The sequence below is a fragment of the Rana temporaria genome, chromosome 2 (assembly GCF_905171775.1).
Source record: "Rana temporaria chromosome 2, aRanTem1.1, whole genome shotgun sequence".
NCBI classification, from domain to species: domain Eukaryota; kingdom Metazoa; phylum Chordata; class Amphibia; order Anura; family Ranidae; genus Rana; species Rana temporaria.
The window spans coordinates 185,963,278-185,980,928 of record NC_053490.1 but is presented as its reverse complement, the minus strand read 5'-3'; the positions used below and the strand labels follow the sequence as shown (position 1 = coordinate 185,980,928).

At 42.6% G+C, this 17,651-nt stretch overlaps 1 protein-coding gene across 2 annotated transcripts in view; it reads right to left on the bottom strand.

The window, feature by feature from the left end:
- UBAC2 (UBA domain containing 2) overlaps window positions 1-17,651 on the bottom strand; it is a 194,962-nt gene that overhangs the window by 73,667 nt on the left and 103,644 nt on the right. The gene's annotated exons all lie outside the window — the stretch shown is intronic.

Sequence of the window (17,651 nt, the reverse complement as noted above, 5' to 3'; positions counted from 1 at the left end):
CTAGATATCTCATTCTCTACTGTTGAAGTACTCCCTATTGTGCAGGTGGCTTCCTACCTTGGCTGTGCTACGAGGCACCTTTATGTCCATAAAATAACATGGTATCTGCAGAAACAGCATGTGCTGTGAATCCTGATCCGGCTACCCAGACCTCATAGCTACATAGTCATAGAGAATATGAGCTCCGCCTCTTGGACCTTAATAAAAAAAAACGTATGCTCTATGTCACTAAGAAGTCATTTGAGCACGGCAATAAGGCAGGTCGCCTACTTGCATATCTAACTAGGCCAGACCGTACTCCCATCGCTATTCCTGGGATTCTAACTTCTCAGGCTAGGGTTAGCGATGTCCCTCAGGGGATAAGAGATGCCTTCCTCACCTTCTATCATGATTTATACACTACTAGGGCCCACTACTCTGATGCCTAACTGGACGACTACTTGACCCAGACGGTGCTTCCCTGACTTTCTGACCAAGACCGGACTAAATTGGACAAACCTTTCTCTGTTGAGGAGCTCTCCCTGGCAATTTTGCAGCTCCCGACTCATAAGACGCATGACTTGGATGGCTTTCCAGCTAAATGGTATTACACAATTTTGACACATCTTGAGTCCCATCTTACTCAATACATATAATGAGGCCCTGAAAGATTGAGTGTTACTTCCATCTATGAGAAAGGCTTTAATTATGTTGATACTCTAACCACGGAAAGATCTGCTCAAATGTGACTTATAGACCCATCTCTCTCATTAATGTGGATGTTAAAATTCTGGCCAAGATCCTGGTAATCGTCTGAATGGGGATTTATACCAGGCCGTTCAACCAGAATGAATATTTGTAGATTGTACCACAATTTGACCTATCCCCATGACTGTAACTTTACCCATGTGATTGTGTCACTAGATAGTGTAGAGTGGCCTTATCTATTTTGGGTATTGCAACTGTATGGGTTTGGCCCTCGACTCATAGCGTGGATACGGCTACTCTACACATCACCGCTTGCCCAACTGAGAATTAACTCTCAGGTCACTGAGCCCTTTCTGATTACTAGAGGCACCAGGCAGGGGTGCCCCTTATCGCCCCTCCTGTTTGCTTTGGCTATGGAGCCCCTTGCTGCAAGGCTCCATAGCTCTCTGAATATTAAGGGTCTTCCTATAAAATTACATAGAAGAGCGTGTATCTCTCTATGCCAACGATCATCTAGTTTATCTAGGGGACCCTCATACATGTCGTGATAATCTCTTGTCTGAAGTGAACATGTTTGGTGACTATTCCGGATACCAGGTGAACTGGGATAAATCTATCCTATTTCCACTAGACCAAACTGTACTCCCACTGATTCATTTGAACTCTAAACTGCAAGTTGCTACCTTTTTTAGATATCTAGGGGTTATAGTTCAGGTACCACCAACCTTGTATATTGCCAATAATCGACGCCCCCTACTACTATAACTACAGACACAGACCAAACAGTGGAAAGATCTGCCCCTGGATCTCATGGGGAGAGCCAATGTCCTTAAAAAAATTTACTTGCCTAAACTACTGTATGTTATGGCCAATTCACCTTGCGAAATTCCCAAATCCATTTTTAAAAGCATTGACTCCATCTGTATAGCGTTCCTTTGGAATGGGCAGTCCCCTAGAGTTGCACTAGAAACTCTGCGCCTCCCCTCACATATGGCAGCACTGGCATTCCCTAACTTCTACCTTTACTACAGTCCCCTAGAGTTGCACGGTTGCAGACAAACTGCAGATTTTCTCCACTGCTTTTGTTCCACTGTACACGACTTCTGGGTTGACATAGGCTCCTTCATATCTTCTGCACTGGGTTTGCCAAATATAGTGCACCCTAAAAACTGTCTGCTGGGCATATTTAGTGACCTCGCTGTCCAGCTTCAGGCTAAGAGACTACTTTGCATCCTCTATTTCTATGCAAGGAAGTCCCTCCTGCTGATGTAGAAAGGGTCAGAGACCCCAATGCAGAATATGTGGCCGAAACTTTAATGATTCCCTGTCTCTATATAAACCTAACTTTGACATCCATAAGAGGACTGAAGCGTTCCACAAAATATGGGGCTGATGGCTGGCTAGCCCACTGACCCTCTCCCCTGTACTACCATGACAGGGGTTCACCTTGTGAGTGTTGTATTAAACAGGAACTTCTGTTATGCCCAGGATGTTTAAAAACCATATTGTTTACTCCTCTGCTGATGTTTATATCCACTGGTAGATGTAATATCTAGTTTATTATTGCGCACTGCCCAGATTTTCATGATATGCTGAATTAGGAGCATTCGGTTATCGGTGTTGTAGTTTTTGTTTGTGCCTTTTGTTTTATGTCTGTATGTCGTAAAACTGCAATAAAAATATCTTTAAAAAAAAAAGAGAGAAAGTCTAAGCTGGCTGCAACCAAGACCAGACAATACATCAATGGAGAGGTAAAACTTGTCAACCTACTTACAAGCACAACTCAATAAAGGAGCTTGTAATGAGACAAACAATAGTCACCAGATATACCACCAGTATAACATTATTAGATATGAATTTTAATGGTACTAACATAAATAAATACTAGGCTGGGAGGCTGAACATATTGAACAGTTGACTCCCTAGTGATAAGGACTTGCAATGACATTTCTCAAGAAAACTTGAGGTTTAAAAATTATCTAATACTACAATCTGCTAAAGTTTCACAGTAGTTCAAAGTTTAATTCTTCTAGATACCATCATTTCTATTTCCGCTGGCAAGTATACAATGTCAAGCAATTCTATGGGACCAATGATGAAGTTATGCATTTTTTTTTTATTAAGTTAACAAACAAAAAGAAAAATACAAAATAGTGGAATATGTATTTGTAAAAGTTTGAGCCAGCTGTCAGGACTCCATAACATCCCCTTTGCCAAAAATCAACATATTTCCTGTAGCTAGCCTAGGCAACACTGATGGGCATTAATAAAGGTGCACTGATGGATACCAATTGGAATTGATGGGGCTGCACCGATTATCAGGGCACTGATGATCAGTGCTCTGATTATTAGTGCAAATGTCTGCTGTTACAGGAAAGACCATTATTGGCTTTCCTTTCCTCACACAGTGAAACGGTGAGGAAAGGAAATACCAATAACTGGAATTTGTTTACATGGAATCAGCAGTCATTGGACACAGCTGATCACATGACAAGGAGCCACCATCATTGGCTCTTTTCCATGATCAGTGATGCACTGTGTCTGAGGGACATGGCTCACAACCGATCGCCGCACTGCGTGCTTCCGAGACACACATGAGTGGCGTGACCAGGAGGACATCATACAGTTGTGCTCATACGTTTACATACCCAGGCAGAATTTATGATTTCTTGTCCATTTTTCAGAGAATATGAATGATCACACAAAACACTTTTCTTTCACTCATGGTTAGTGTTTGGCTGAAGCCATGTATTATCAATCAACTCTGTTTACTCTTTTTAAATCATAATGACAACAGAAACTACCCAAATTACCCCAATAACATTTTACATACCCCAGTTCTTGGAAAAAAGTATGTAGGTGAATGAATGACTTCCTATTGAGCAACAGTCACTCACAATCCCCAGTTCTTGATAGCATGTATTGCCCCGTTTAATATCAATGACAGCTTGAAGTCTTTTGTGGTATTTGTGGATGAGGCTCTGCCTGGATGGTAAAGCTGCCCATTCCTCTTGGCAAAAAGCCTTCAGCTCATGGAAATTCTTGGGCTGTCTTGCATGAACTGCACGTTTGAGATCTCTCCAGAGTGGCTCAATGATATTGAGGCCTGGAGACTGAGATGTCCACTCCAGAACCTTCACTTTATTCTGCTGTAGCCAATGACAGGTCGCCTTGGCCTTGAGTTTTGGATAATTTTCTTGTTGGAATTTGCAAGTATTTCCCATGCGCAGCTTCCTGGCTGATGAATGTGAATGTTCCTCCAGTATTTTTTGGATAACATATTGCATTCATCTTGTCATCAATTTTGACCAAATTTCCTGTGCATTTGTAGCTCACACATCTCCAAAACATCAGCGATCCAACTTTGTGTTTCACAGTAGGAATGGTGTACCTTTCATCATAGGCCTTGTTGACTCCTCTTCAAATGTAGCGTTTATGGTTGTGGACAAAAAAACTCAATTTTGACTCACTCCAAATTACTTTGTGCCAGAAGGTTTGAGGCTTGTCTCTGTGCTGTTTGGCGTATTGTAAGCCGGATACTTTCTGGCATTTGCATAGTAATGGCTTTCTTCTGGCGACTTAACCATGCAGTCCATCTTTCTTCAAGTGCCACCTTATTGTGCATCTTGAAACAGCCACACCACGTTTTCAGAGTCCTGTTATTTCACCTGACGTTATTTGTGGGTTTTTCTGTGCATCCCGAACAATTTTGCTGGCAGTTGCGGCTGAAATTTTAGTTGGTCTACCTGACCATGGTTTGGTTTCAACAGAATGCCTAATTTTCCACTTCTTGATTAGAGTTTGAACACTGCCGATTGGCATTCTCAATTCATTGGATATCTTTGTATATCCCTTTCCTTTTTTATACAGTTCAACTACCTTTTCCTGCAGATCCTTGGACAATTCTTTTAATTTCCCCATGACTCAGAATTCATAAACGTCAGTGCAGCACTGGAAGACCCGGCTGTCATGGTGCAAATTGGCACCAATGAAAAAGTCAGAGGCGTGGAGTGTCCTAAAGAACGATTTTAGGAACTTGGGTGTTAAATTGAGGAAAAGGACCTCCAAGGTAGTATTCTCAGGAATACTACCGGTACATCGAGGCACACCAGAAAGGCAGAGGGAGATAAGGGAAGTAAATAAGTGGCTGAGGAGTTGGTGTAGTAAGGAGGGGTTTGGGTTCCTGGAGGGCTGGGCCGACTTCTCAGTCGGTCACCAATACTATAGAAAGGACGGACTGCACCTAAATGAGGAGGGTGCAGAGTTGCTGGGAGTAAAGATGGCCAAAAAATTAAAGGGGTTTTTAAACTAGGTGAGGGTTCAGAGGTAGAGATACTCAGTGTGGAACATAGTCCAGAGGGTAGTATTGGGGGAATTAGTGGTAGGTTGACTAAAGCAAATAAAACCCAAGTCCTAGTTGCAATCTCGGAACACCCAATAAGAGGATAGTATGCTACCGGTCTAAACTATGTGGTATGTTCATCAATGCCAGGTGCCTGGGGGACAAGATCAGTGAACTAGAGATAGTTAGTACAACCATCAGATCAAAATCCGTCAGAGGATTTATCCGCGGGAATGGTCCGGAGGACCGTTTCCAGCGGATAATCCTCTCGTGTGTACGGGGCCTAAGGGAGCTAGGGAGAAGGTGGAATCCTTATGGGTAGAGCTACAAAAGGATAAAGCTAATGGAAAAATAATACTGGGAGTATGCTATAGGCCTCCTAACCTGAGGGAGAAGGGGGAGGCAGATCTCCTATCACAAGGATGGGATGTATTATCATAATGGGGAATTTTAATTATCCAGACAGACTGGGCGGGGGGAACCATGCATTCGGCTAAGGCTCGCGCCAGTTCCAAAATGTCTTGCAGGACAATTCCATGGGTTAGATGGTAGACGCACCACCTAGAAATAAAGAGTCACTAGATCTACTGATTACCAACAATACAGACCTGATCACGGATGTGGAAATACGGGGCAATTTAGGAAACAGCAATCATTTAGGAAACCGCAATCACAGGTCAATTTGCTTCAGTATAAATCACACAAATAGAAAACATAAGGGAAATACAAAGACACTGAATTTCAAAAGAGCCAACTTCCCTAAACTACGAACCTTGCTAGAAGATATAAATTGGGATAAAATCTTAGGCACAAAGAACACAGAGGAGAGATGGATTTACTTTAAGAACATATTAAATAAGGGCATTAGCCAGGCCATGCTAGACACTGAGCCATGAGGAGGTAGAAAAGAACAGTCAAAAGAACTGCATAACAAGGTAATGTAACTTTATAAAGATGGAAAATTATATAAAAAAACACCTTGAATATGCCAGTCAGCACTGTTTAATCACTTGAAATGGAAAATTCAGGGCTCTTTTGATACCAAGCCAAGGTCAGGTAGACCAAGAAAGATTGCAGTCACAACTGGCGAAAGAATTACCCAGGATACAAAGAAAAATCCACAGTTAACCTCAGGAGAAATATAGGCTGCTCTCCAAATAGACAGTGTGGTTGTTTTTAAGGAGCACAATTCAACGATACTTAAACAAAAAAGAGCTACATGGTTGAGCTGCCAGAAGGAAGCCTTTACTGCACCAATGCCACAAAAAAAGCACAATGAGGCATGTCAAGGTGTTGTTGGGCATATTGTAACCAGGCTTTTTTGTGGAATCTGTGCAGTAAAGGCTTCTTTCTAGCAACTTGACCATTCAGCTCTTTTTTGTTCAAGTATCATCGTATTGTGCTCCTTAAAAACAACCACACCATCTTTTTCCAGAGCAGTCTATATTTCTCCTGAGGTTACCTGTGGGTTTTTCTTTGTATCCCGAAAAATTCCTGTGGCAGTTGTGGCTGAAATCTTTCTTGATCTACCTGACCTTGGCTTGGTATCAAGAGATCCCCAAATTTTCCACTTCTTTTTAAATGTTTTTTTTTTTTAATATATATTATATATATATTATATATATATTATATATATTATATATATATATATATATATATATATTTATATTATATTATATTATATTATATTATATATATATATATATATATATATATATATATATATATATATATATATATATATATATATATATATATATATAGGTTCCTTTAAGCTAGTGCATTGTTGGTTCACTTACCTTTTCCTTAGATTTGTCTGAATTTCTCACTTACTGTTTCTCCTCAGTAAACTTGCCACCATCATCCGAGCGGTGATTAGTCAGCCAGAACAGCTTACTGAGCAGCTTACTGAGGGAAATCGAAGGAAAAGGTAAGTGAACCAACAATGCACTAGCTTAAAGGAACCTATTTAGAAAATAAAAAATGAACCTTTACAACCCCTTTAAGTAATTGAACAGTACTGACTGGCATATTAAAGGCTTTGGATATCTTTTTATATCCTTTTCCATCTTTGTAAAGTTTCATTACCTTGTTACGCAGGTCTTTTGACTGTTCTTTTCTACTCCCCATGGCTTAGTATCTAGTCTGCTTAGTGCATCCATGTGAGAGCTAACAAACTCATGGACTATTTATACACAGACACTAACTGTGGGAAATTAACCTTTAATTGCCATTTTAACCTGTGTACCAGATTCTGTGTCTGTATCAAGGCCAAACATTCCAGGGTATGAACTTTTGATCAGAGCCATTTGGGTGATATCTGTTATCATGATTTTAAAAGGAGCCCAAAAAATATGCGATAATAAATTGCTTCATGTGACCACTATCCTTGAATAAAGACAGTTTTTGGCATAATCAGTCATATTTTCAATATAAATGCCAACATTTCACGATTTCTGCCAGGGTATACAAACTTTTGAGCACAACTGTATGTTGTGTATTTTAATTGACTTTCCTCTACTTCCTATGTGAGTAAAGGACAGAAGTAAAAGCTAGCATATCACTAACTGGGCACACAGCAGGAAGTACTTAACGGATCAGTTCCCCATTCTTCTTAGGCTTCATGTACACTTGGTCCTCATTTACTGCGGCTGCAGGAAAACTCAAAACACGATTTTGCTGTGATTTTTGCCGCATTTTTTGTGTGGCCTTCGGTCAAAACATTCCAATCCCGAGCGTGATTCTTCCACGTTCAGGAGAGGGATGTTGGAGTTTAAACCTCATCTAACCACAGCAGCTCCTAAACTCTGCTAAAAGCATGTGTACATGGACACATAGGCTTTTATGAAGTTGAGTTTAGGAGCTTTGGCTTAAGCTCTTAAACTCAAGTTCAGGAGCTGTAATGTACATTTTCAGGTTGTACTACAGATGGAGAGATTTCCTCTCTCTTCTTGTCTTCAAGGGCACACAAGAGGTAGGGTAATCTTAGGCTGACTATACATTTTTCTTATACAAGTTTCCTTTATATTTACCAAAACCTTAAAATACAAGATCAAACCTAAACACTTTCAATTTGTATTCAATCAGGCAGGCCCTTGCACGTCATAGTTTAAAGCGGAGGTTCACCCTCCAAATCAACTTTCCAGCATCCTTAACCACCATCCAATGTAAGCATCATAGCGTTGTCAACATTTTTTTTCAATGGTCCCTTACCTGTACTTTGATGTGCTTCCGGGTTTCCATCCCATCGGGGAGTGGGCGTTTCTCTACTTTCCCCGACGGCGCTGTGCATTGTGGGCGCTGTTTGCTTTCTTCTGTTGCAGTGACGTGTGGGCCAATCATAGCACATCAACTGATCTCTCTGCGCGTGTAGTCTTGCGCTAGGTGTGCTGTCACGTGACGCAGGAAGCGGGTCACATGACCCGCAAAGCGCGTCATGTGATGAGGGCAGGTACTGTGCTGGTAAAGGAGGACTAGTGTTACATCACAGCGGGGCGTGTCCTTTTCAGGACGCCGCCGGCCATTGTGATGGCAACTGTGCAGTGTTGACGGCGCGACTCGCCGTCAACACTGCGCATGCGCGGGATTACGCGGTGAATGCTGGGAGATCAGCATTCACCGCATCCCGGAAGAAATACAGGAGGGCTTCAAGGTGCCCTCAATGAAGATGGCAATGTCCATCACAAGTTTTTATAAAATATCCTTTACTGCCAAAGCGCGATCGTGGCGGCTGCAAGATCGGCAATAGTAAGTAAAGAACTGTGTATTTGAACAGCAGCAGAGTAGTCTTAAAAAAAAAAAAACGTTTCCCAGCAGAACCTCCGCTTTAAGGTAAATCTAAAGGAAATTGAGGAAGAAAATTGGACAATGTATGGCTAGTTTAAGACTAAGCTGCAATACAAAAATTTTACTGAGGTTCTCGTCCTTTAATACTCATTGACTCACGTCATTTCAAACATTGAAAGCTGTGGTGGGGAAAGGTACATGAAAACTTTCACTTTTACAAAGTGAAACATTAAATAACTTGAATGTTAAAATGCTTTTTGTTTTTAGGATAAAGCACCAAACAAGGTGTAATGATGTATATCCCATTACCTGCAAGTGGCTGCTTCTGGTAAAAAGCTTCCCTGCAATTCCTCCTTCTGCCCTCTCCGACATTCATATTACTACTCTTGCACAATGCATCACATTCAATGAATGAGTGGTGAAGAGCCTATCATTCACTCTGGTGAGTCTCTGGCGAAGAACCCACCTTGTCCTTCTGCAAGATGTGTAAGCGACAATTCAATACAAGAAAATAACCCTTCAGGACATTAGCGAGGGTGTCTAAAGGAAAGGCTTCTTACAGCTCAGAGACATGGATGCCTGTCCACCCATAGTGGGTGTACATTTAACACAGATGGAGCCTGAGAGGGAAGACACCATAGCAGCCCCACAGGCAGAACATAGCTTTTAAAGGGATCAGATCCCAAGGGTTCCAACTAGCCACCTAGAGGTTTTAGTCATGCCCAAAAGAGGAGACCCTAACTAGTTTTAGAGAAATCCTGCCCTTCTGACAGTAGCAAATGGATTGCCCCCCCAGCAGGCTCACCACACACCATGAACAGAACCACGTGCATTCAGAATTGCAAGATGCTTCATCCCCTCCAGGTGCTGAGCGAAAAAAGCCTCCAACAGAGCTAGGATTTCTTTGCGAGTGACGTCACACACTTGTCCCAAGGTAAAATGCCATCATGTTTTCAGCCCCAAAATGCATGGCTGCCGAGTCCTTGCTGTGTGCAGGAGTCTGCTTGAAGCAGCACAAACAATGCACTCTAAGCAGAGATGTCAACAAGAATAAAGCATCTGCAGCACTTATACTGTAGAGAGGGCTAGGAAGGTAAAGAGTGAAAAATCTGGGTACCCACCAAGCACCAGCTTTTATTCATCTCTGTATCTTCAAAAAAGTCCCCCCCCCCAAAAAAAAATACAAAAAATGATGTATGCCACCTCCTCGATCGCTGCCTGTAATTTACACTTTCATTGCACACCAATGGTATATCTTTCTTGTATAAAGAGTTTTATTGAAAAAGGTACATCAACAAACAAAAAGAATACAAAAGAGAAAAAGACAGTGGTGGACACAGCATAAGCTATCAAACATCAGAACAGATAGTCCGTAGACCTGAGATCAATCCGGCTTCTAAGGATCCAAAAGCGAATCCAGAAGACCGGCAATAAAATGTCCTCAACTCCAGTAGCCTGCTAAATTAACCTAATGCTGGCTTAGGTAACATACCGGCTAACACGCCGGGGTAAATGTAGAACTTAAAAGCAAAGTTGCTATACGATACACAACATTACCAAAATATAATAAAATAACAAACCAAAAAAAAAAAAAAAATTCAAGCAGGCACATAGCAGAGGATATCAGTTTTTCAAAATATAAAATAAATAATGCATCCTGTGTCCAGGGCCGACAGGACCAAGCCCGAGGGCCCAAGCCACAAAGAACAAAGAAAGAGGATGAAAAGAAAGAGCCAACTAGATAAGTAGCATGAGCAAGTAGCAATGAAGAGAAAGAGGAAAAGAAATAGAGAAAAGAAAATAGAAAAAAGAAAGAAAAAAGAAAGAAAGAAAGAAAGAAAGAAAGAAAGAAAGAAAGAAAGAAAGAAAGAAAGAAAGAAAGAAAGAAAGAAAGAAAGAAAGAAAGAAAGAGCGAAGGGGGTCCACATGGCGGGGGGAACAGAGACCCATCAAAGAGAAAGTAGTGTTGGGTTAAATCGTGAAGGGTGGTTGTTAGCCACCCAGGGTTGCCATACCCTGAGAAATTTATCGTGGGTATCTGCTAACACAGAAGTGAGTTTCTCGTTAACCAGAATATCATTAATGCAGTTTTTAACTGCTTCGAAACTGAGAACCGGAGTCTTCCAGGCCCTTGCAATGATCAATTTAGTTGCAGTAAAAACATGCGCCGCCAGCAGGCGTTCAGGGCGGAGAAGCTCCGTGATCGGTTTCCATAAAAGGGCCTCAAAAGGGTCCTTCTTTAGGTTGGTATCAAAGAGGTTGCAGAGCAACGCATAAACTCTAACCCACAATCTGCATACCCTGGGACAGGTCCACCAGATATGTGCCATGGTGCCCTCCTGAGAGCATCCACGGAAACACAAAGGGGAATAAGAAGGTATGAAACCCGCCAGTCTGGCCGGGGTATAGTACCACCTATAGAACACTTTATAAGCGTTCTCCTGAAAAAGAACATTGGTAGAGCATTTAGACAATGCCATGGTCATAGCCTGCCAATCTTCCGGATCGAGTTGCCGCCCAAGTTCAGCCTCCCACTGAAGGTGATAAGGTCTCAAGGGCGGTCTCCTAGAGTTGATAATCGCTGTATAAATGAGAGATATGAGTCCCGGGGAATGGGGTGTGATCTACATAAGCTTTCAAAGGGGGTCATGGTATAGGGGGTACCAATGGTATATCTTTCGCCATACTTCCAGCTCTCCAACACAACTCTCCTGCACAGCAACCTTCCACTGTTTATTCCTGCTGTTATGTAGTAGCTAGACCAGCCCTTGGTTGCTACCCCCTGCATCACTATGCTCTCTTTACTATACTTTTTGCCCACATGGTGAAAACTGAGCCCCCACCACAAAATTAGAAGCTATATTGTTCTGTGATGCTCTTTCATCTTTACCAAAAAAGGTTAAGAAAATAACCTTCCAAACCTTAATAAACTACATTGGATTTCATTCCGACCCTTCTTGACAAGTTGCCTGTGGATCCTGCCAGTAAAGCAAGCTGCCATACAGTCCACATAGAATGGATCGCAGGAGATACTGTATAAAGGGACTTTACAAATAGAACAGAATAACTTCAATTAAAAGCACCTAGAGAGGTCAGGGATGGCTGGTTTAAAATCTCTTTTAGGAATATATAAATGTTATATTGCCCATAGTGTGGGCACAGTTGCACTTTAAACCCCACGCCTTATGACACTGGCATTGACAAACGTGCGATAAAAGCAAAGAAATGCTTATAAAGATTTTTTTTCTTTTAGGCCTCATACGTCTATTTTCCAGAAACAACCTCTGGATAGGACGCTGAGCATGTGCACTCAACTTCTTTGGTCGACCATGGCGAGGCCTGTTCTGAGTGGAACCTGTCCTGTTAAACCGCTAGATGGTCTTGGCCACTGTGCTGCAGCTCAGTTGCAAGGTCTTGGCAATCTTCTTATAGCCTAGGCCATCTTCACATAGAGCAGTAGTTCTCAACCTGGGGGTCGAATGGGGATTTTCCAGGGGTCATCGAATCCTGGGCTGTTCCTGAAGCCTGCACCGCTGTCCCAGCCTTTTTGCGGTCACCCAGCAGGGCTGTCCCTGGAACCTGTGGCTGCCAGGCAGGGCTGTTCCTGGGGCCCACGGCCGCCTACTCAGCATCTTCACAGCCGCCCATTCAGTTCACGGCATTGGCTGGGGAACAGAAACTAGATGTCAGCTGACTGGTGAGGAATATGAAATGGGAGGAGCTGGAGACCCCATCTCCTGATTTTGGCATAGGTGTCACTGCTACGAGATACCACAAAGTCGGAGACAAAGTAACACAACCTGTGATTATAGTTGGCATTAAAAGTCCCCACTACAGTTCTCAGATCAGCAGATGACCTTGATCAAGAGCACCCAAGTCGGCTGATCAGAACTCCCTGCCAGCACTGCCACTCAGCCCAACTCCCTGCCAGCACTGCCACTCATCCCAACTCCCCGCCAGCACTGCCACTCATCCCATTGCCTTGCCTTGGGTGCGGACAACCCACGCTACGAAAATAATTTTACTGTTAGGGGTCCCCACAACTTGGGAAATGTTATCAAGGGGTCACGGCACTAGAAAGGTTGAGAACCACTGACGTAGAGCAACAAATCTTTTTTTCAGATCCTCAGAGAGTTCTTTGCCATGAGGTGCCATGTTGAACTTCCAGTGACCAGTATGAGAAAGTGAGAGTGATCACACCAAATTTAAGACACCTGCTCCCCAGTCACACCTAATACCTTGTAACACTAATGAGGCACATGACACCGGGGAGGGGGAATGGCTAATTGGGCCCAATTTGGACATTTTCACTTTTGTTGCCAGCGGTTAAGACATTAATAGCCGTGTGTTGAGTTATGTTGAGGAAACAGCACATTTACACTGTTATACAAGCTTTATACTCACTACTTTACATTGTAGCAAAGTGTAATTTCTTCAGTGTTGTCACATGAAAAAATATAATAAGATATTTACAAAAATATGGAGGGGTGCACTCACTTTTGTGAGATAATGTTTATCGAACGGCTATCTAATTTTTGTTTTTTGAGGCCAAAAAAACACCAGGATAGTACAAATATCCCCCAAATGACCCTTTTTGGAGATAGGGAGATGTACAGGTCATCTGTCCCTGTATGGGAGGACCAGTGGTACCCCCTTATCGGCAGCCCTGCATATGTGCATTACCTATACCAGTTGGCTCCTTTCTGAATGCAGGTTTGGGGGTTTTTATATGCTCCTTTAAAATACTGGCTGAAATAGTCCTTCATTCGGAGGTATAACATTTTTTTTTTCCAATTGGAAAATGTCTCCAAAATATTTTTTCCTGCCCATGGGCATTAGGCCTTAGACTACATTCATACATGCATTTACGGTACCCTGCAAATTCCCGTGGCAAGAATCTGTGAATGCCTGTGGCTGGAATAACAGGTGTGTCCAAAAAGCTGTGCTCTTTGCACGCACATGTAATTTCAGCCACAAGAATAAGAGTGCGCTAATCATCCATATGAATGTAGCCTTGATGGTAAAATAGACATGCATTTATCTACATTTAGGCGTGTTCAGTTTAGCAGTATTTGAGAAAAATTCGGTGCATCTGTGGTCAGATTATTTACGCTGAATGTGTCCAAATGCATGCAAAAGCACTTTAATATGTGTAAACGCATGAAAATGCACATAAAGACAAATACATCTAAACTTTATCAGGCAAAGTTTTTTGCCCCAGTTGTTGCATACCGTTGTTTCCTGCACATATGGTACTGCCTCTGGTCAGATAATCTATATGCCATCTGCTGTCACACACTATATACTCTTCTTACACATCTGCACTGTTAGATCGTCTGTACTTATCTCCTGCACAAACTGCCTGCTGTCATGCCCTCTCCACACTCCTCTCCTGAACATACTGCCTGCTGTCATGCCCTCTCCACACTCCTCTCCTGAACATACTGCCTATTCTCACACACCCTCCACGAGCCTCTCCTGCACATACTGCCTGCTGTCACACCCTCTTCTGCACAAACTGCCTGCTGTCATGCCCTCCGTACTCATAATCCTGTAAATAATGCCTGCTGTCACACCCTCCACGCTCCTCTCCTGCACATATCATGCTTGCTGTCATGTCCTCTCCACACTCATTACCTGCACATACTGCCTGCTGTCATACCCACTGTACTACTCTCCTGCACATACTTTTAGTCGTGCCTATTTTCCACACTCCGTTGCTGCACATAATGCCACAATGACATTTCTTTAGCATGGTTTGCTATATCCCTGACCTTTCTCATTCTCGAACATGCACATTTTTGCTAGTAATCATTAATACAAAGTTACACTCCATACGTTCATCATTTAGGGGAAAACAAATTTGCCCTTAGGCCGCGTACACACGATCGGTTAAACCGATGAGAACAGTCTGAGAAGCAATCTTGTTTTAAACTTAACAGATGGATTCCTAACCGATAGGAAAAAAAACGATCGTTAGTAGGCACGACCATCGGTTAAAAATCCACGCATGCTCAGACTAAATTAGGGGACGGGAGCGTTCGTTCTGGTAAAACTAGCGTTCGTTATGGAGATAGCACATTCATCACGCTGTAACAGACAGAAAAGCGCAAAACGTCTTTTACTAACACAAAATCAACTAAAGCAGCCCCAAGGGTGGCACCATTGGATTTGAACTTCACCTTTATAGTGCTGTCAGACCGTTCTCATCGGATGGACCGATCGTGTGTACGCGGCCTTTTTTACACAAATGCTGTACTTGCAGCCTCTTTAATCTTATACAACATTTTAACCATCCCTGACACCCCTTTCTTCTAAAGCGATCTTACCAGTTTAAATTGAAAAAATGTTCCTTCTGGGTTAAAATGCACTGGGACAATAAGGAAAAAAACAAAGACCGCTTTCACACGGGTGGACCGTTCAGGTCCGCCTGTCCGTTTTTTAGGCGGACCTGAATGGACGCTCCATACAGGTCTATGGAGTGACGGATGTCAGTGGTGACATGTCTGCTGATACCCGACCCGATCCGCTAAAGTCTGACGGATGGAAACCCTATTTTCCATCTGTCTGGCGGATCGGATGAAAAACGGACTCTACGGTCCATCTTCATCCGATCCCCCATAGAGGAGAGCGGCGCTCTGACAGGTCCGTCCCTGCACAGTGTGCAGGGACAGACCTGTCATCTGCCTGCCCCTGCAAAGCCCATAAACGGACATGTCCGTGTGAAAGGGCTCAAACTCCTCTGCTCCAAAAAAAATAACCAATTTCTACTTGTTGATCTGCTATTTTAGAATTCTTGTAAACCCATATTTACATTACAGTAGACAGGGACCCTGGCTTTAACCCTTTTTTAGTTTGGAGGATGGATGACATTCATTTAAGAGTGAAGAAGTGTTTTAATTTGGTACATTCAATGATGACCTTTGTTGGGCAAGGACAAAGAAGGTACCAACCCAACTGAGCAAGAATCTAAACAGTTAGCTTAGGACAGTTCAGTGCTACTAAAACACCAAGGTAATAGTAAATATTTGGTGAAAAGGGGAAACCTTAATTGTGCTTAATACTTTTTTTGGGCAATCCTTTATTTCAGCAGTAATTTCAAAAACTGATCACAGGTCTGTGTACAAGCTTCTATGCACTCTGCCAGGGCTTTCCTAAAGGAGAAGTATGGTCAAAGCTTTTTTTTGGCCATACTTCTCATGTGGGTCACAGGAGTGCACTAATTTCTGCACACCTGTGGTGACAGACAGTTATCACTCTCTGCTCAACAGTTATGTGATCAACCGGTTCTCGGTCTGAGGACAGGTTCACACTAGTACGACAAACGCTCCGAAATTAGGTGCCAATGTCGCATGACGTATGAAAATCAACGTTTCCCTATGAGAGACATCTTAACTGGTCCGACACAAGTCGGTCCGACTTTGAAAATGCTCCCTGTACTACTTTGGTCCGACTTTGATCCTACTTCAGCCCATTGAATATCATTAAAGTTGGATCCTTGTCCGAACCATCCGACTTGTGACATCCGACATGGTGATTACAGCAGCAGTAAAAGAATCTTATCTCACACTGGGACTGATTTGATTGGTCAAACGACAAGTCAGACTATCACAAAGTTGGATCAAAGTAGTATCCTGTTCATTCAAGTCGGATGGATGTAGGAGCGATGTATGACTGATGTCGCAGTGCAAAGTAGGATGAAAGTCGGACCAAAGTAGTACAGGGAGCATTTTCAAAGTCGGACCAGTTAAGACATCTCTCATAGGGAAACAATGATTTTCAGACGTCATGCAACATCACACTGGTACGACAAACGCTCCGACATTGGGAGCTCATGTTGCATGACGTCTGAAAATCATCGTTTCCCTATGAGAGATGTCTTAACTGGTCCGACTTTGAAAATGCTCCCTGTACTACTTTGGTCTGACTTTGTGATAGTCTGACTTGTCCTTTGACCAATCAAATCAATCCCAGTGTGAGATAAATTCCTTTTACTGCTGCTGTAATCACCATGTCGGATGTCACAAGTTGGATGGTTAGGACAAGGATCCTACTTTGATCCAACTTTAATGATATTCAATGGGCTGAAGTAGGATCAAAGTCGGACCAAAGTAGTACAGGGAGCATTTTCAAAGTCAGAGCAACTTGTGTCGGACCAGTTAACCACTTAAGGACCCCTTCACGCCGATATACGTCGGCAGAATGGCATGGCTGGGCACATCCATGTACGTGGCTCTTTAAGCCCAGCCGTGGAGGCGCGACCCGGTCCGAAGCTCCGTGACCGCGGGACCCGATCGCCGATGGAGTCCCGCGAACGGACCCCGGAGCTGAAGAACAGGAAGAGCTGTGTGTAAACACAGCTTCCCCGTTCTTCACTGTGGCGGTGGCGATCGTGTGATCCCCTTTATTGGGATACACAATCGATGACGTCACACATAACCCCATCAGCGCCCCCTGTGGTTAACTCCCAAACTGCAATTGTCATTTTCACAGTAAACAATGCATTTTAAATGCATTTTTTGCTGTGAAAATGACAATGGTCCCAAAAATGTGTCAATATTGACCAAAGTGTCCGCCATAATGTCGCAGTCACGAAAAAAAATTGCTGATTGCCGCCAATAGTAGTAAAAAAAAAAAAAAAATAATAATAAAAATGCAATAAAACTATCCCCTATTTTGTAAACGCTAAACATTTTGCACAAACCAAACGATAAACGCTTATTGCGATCTTTTTACCAAAAATAGGTAGAAGAATACGTATCGGCCTAAACTGAGGAAAAAAATAGTTTTTAAAATATTTTTGGGGGATATTTATTAAAGCAAAAAGTAAAAAAAT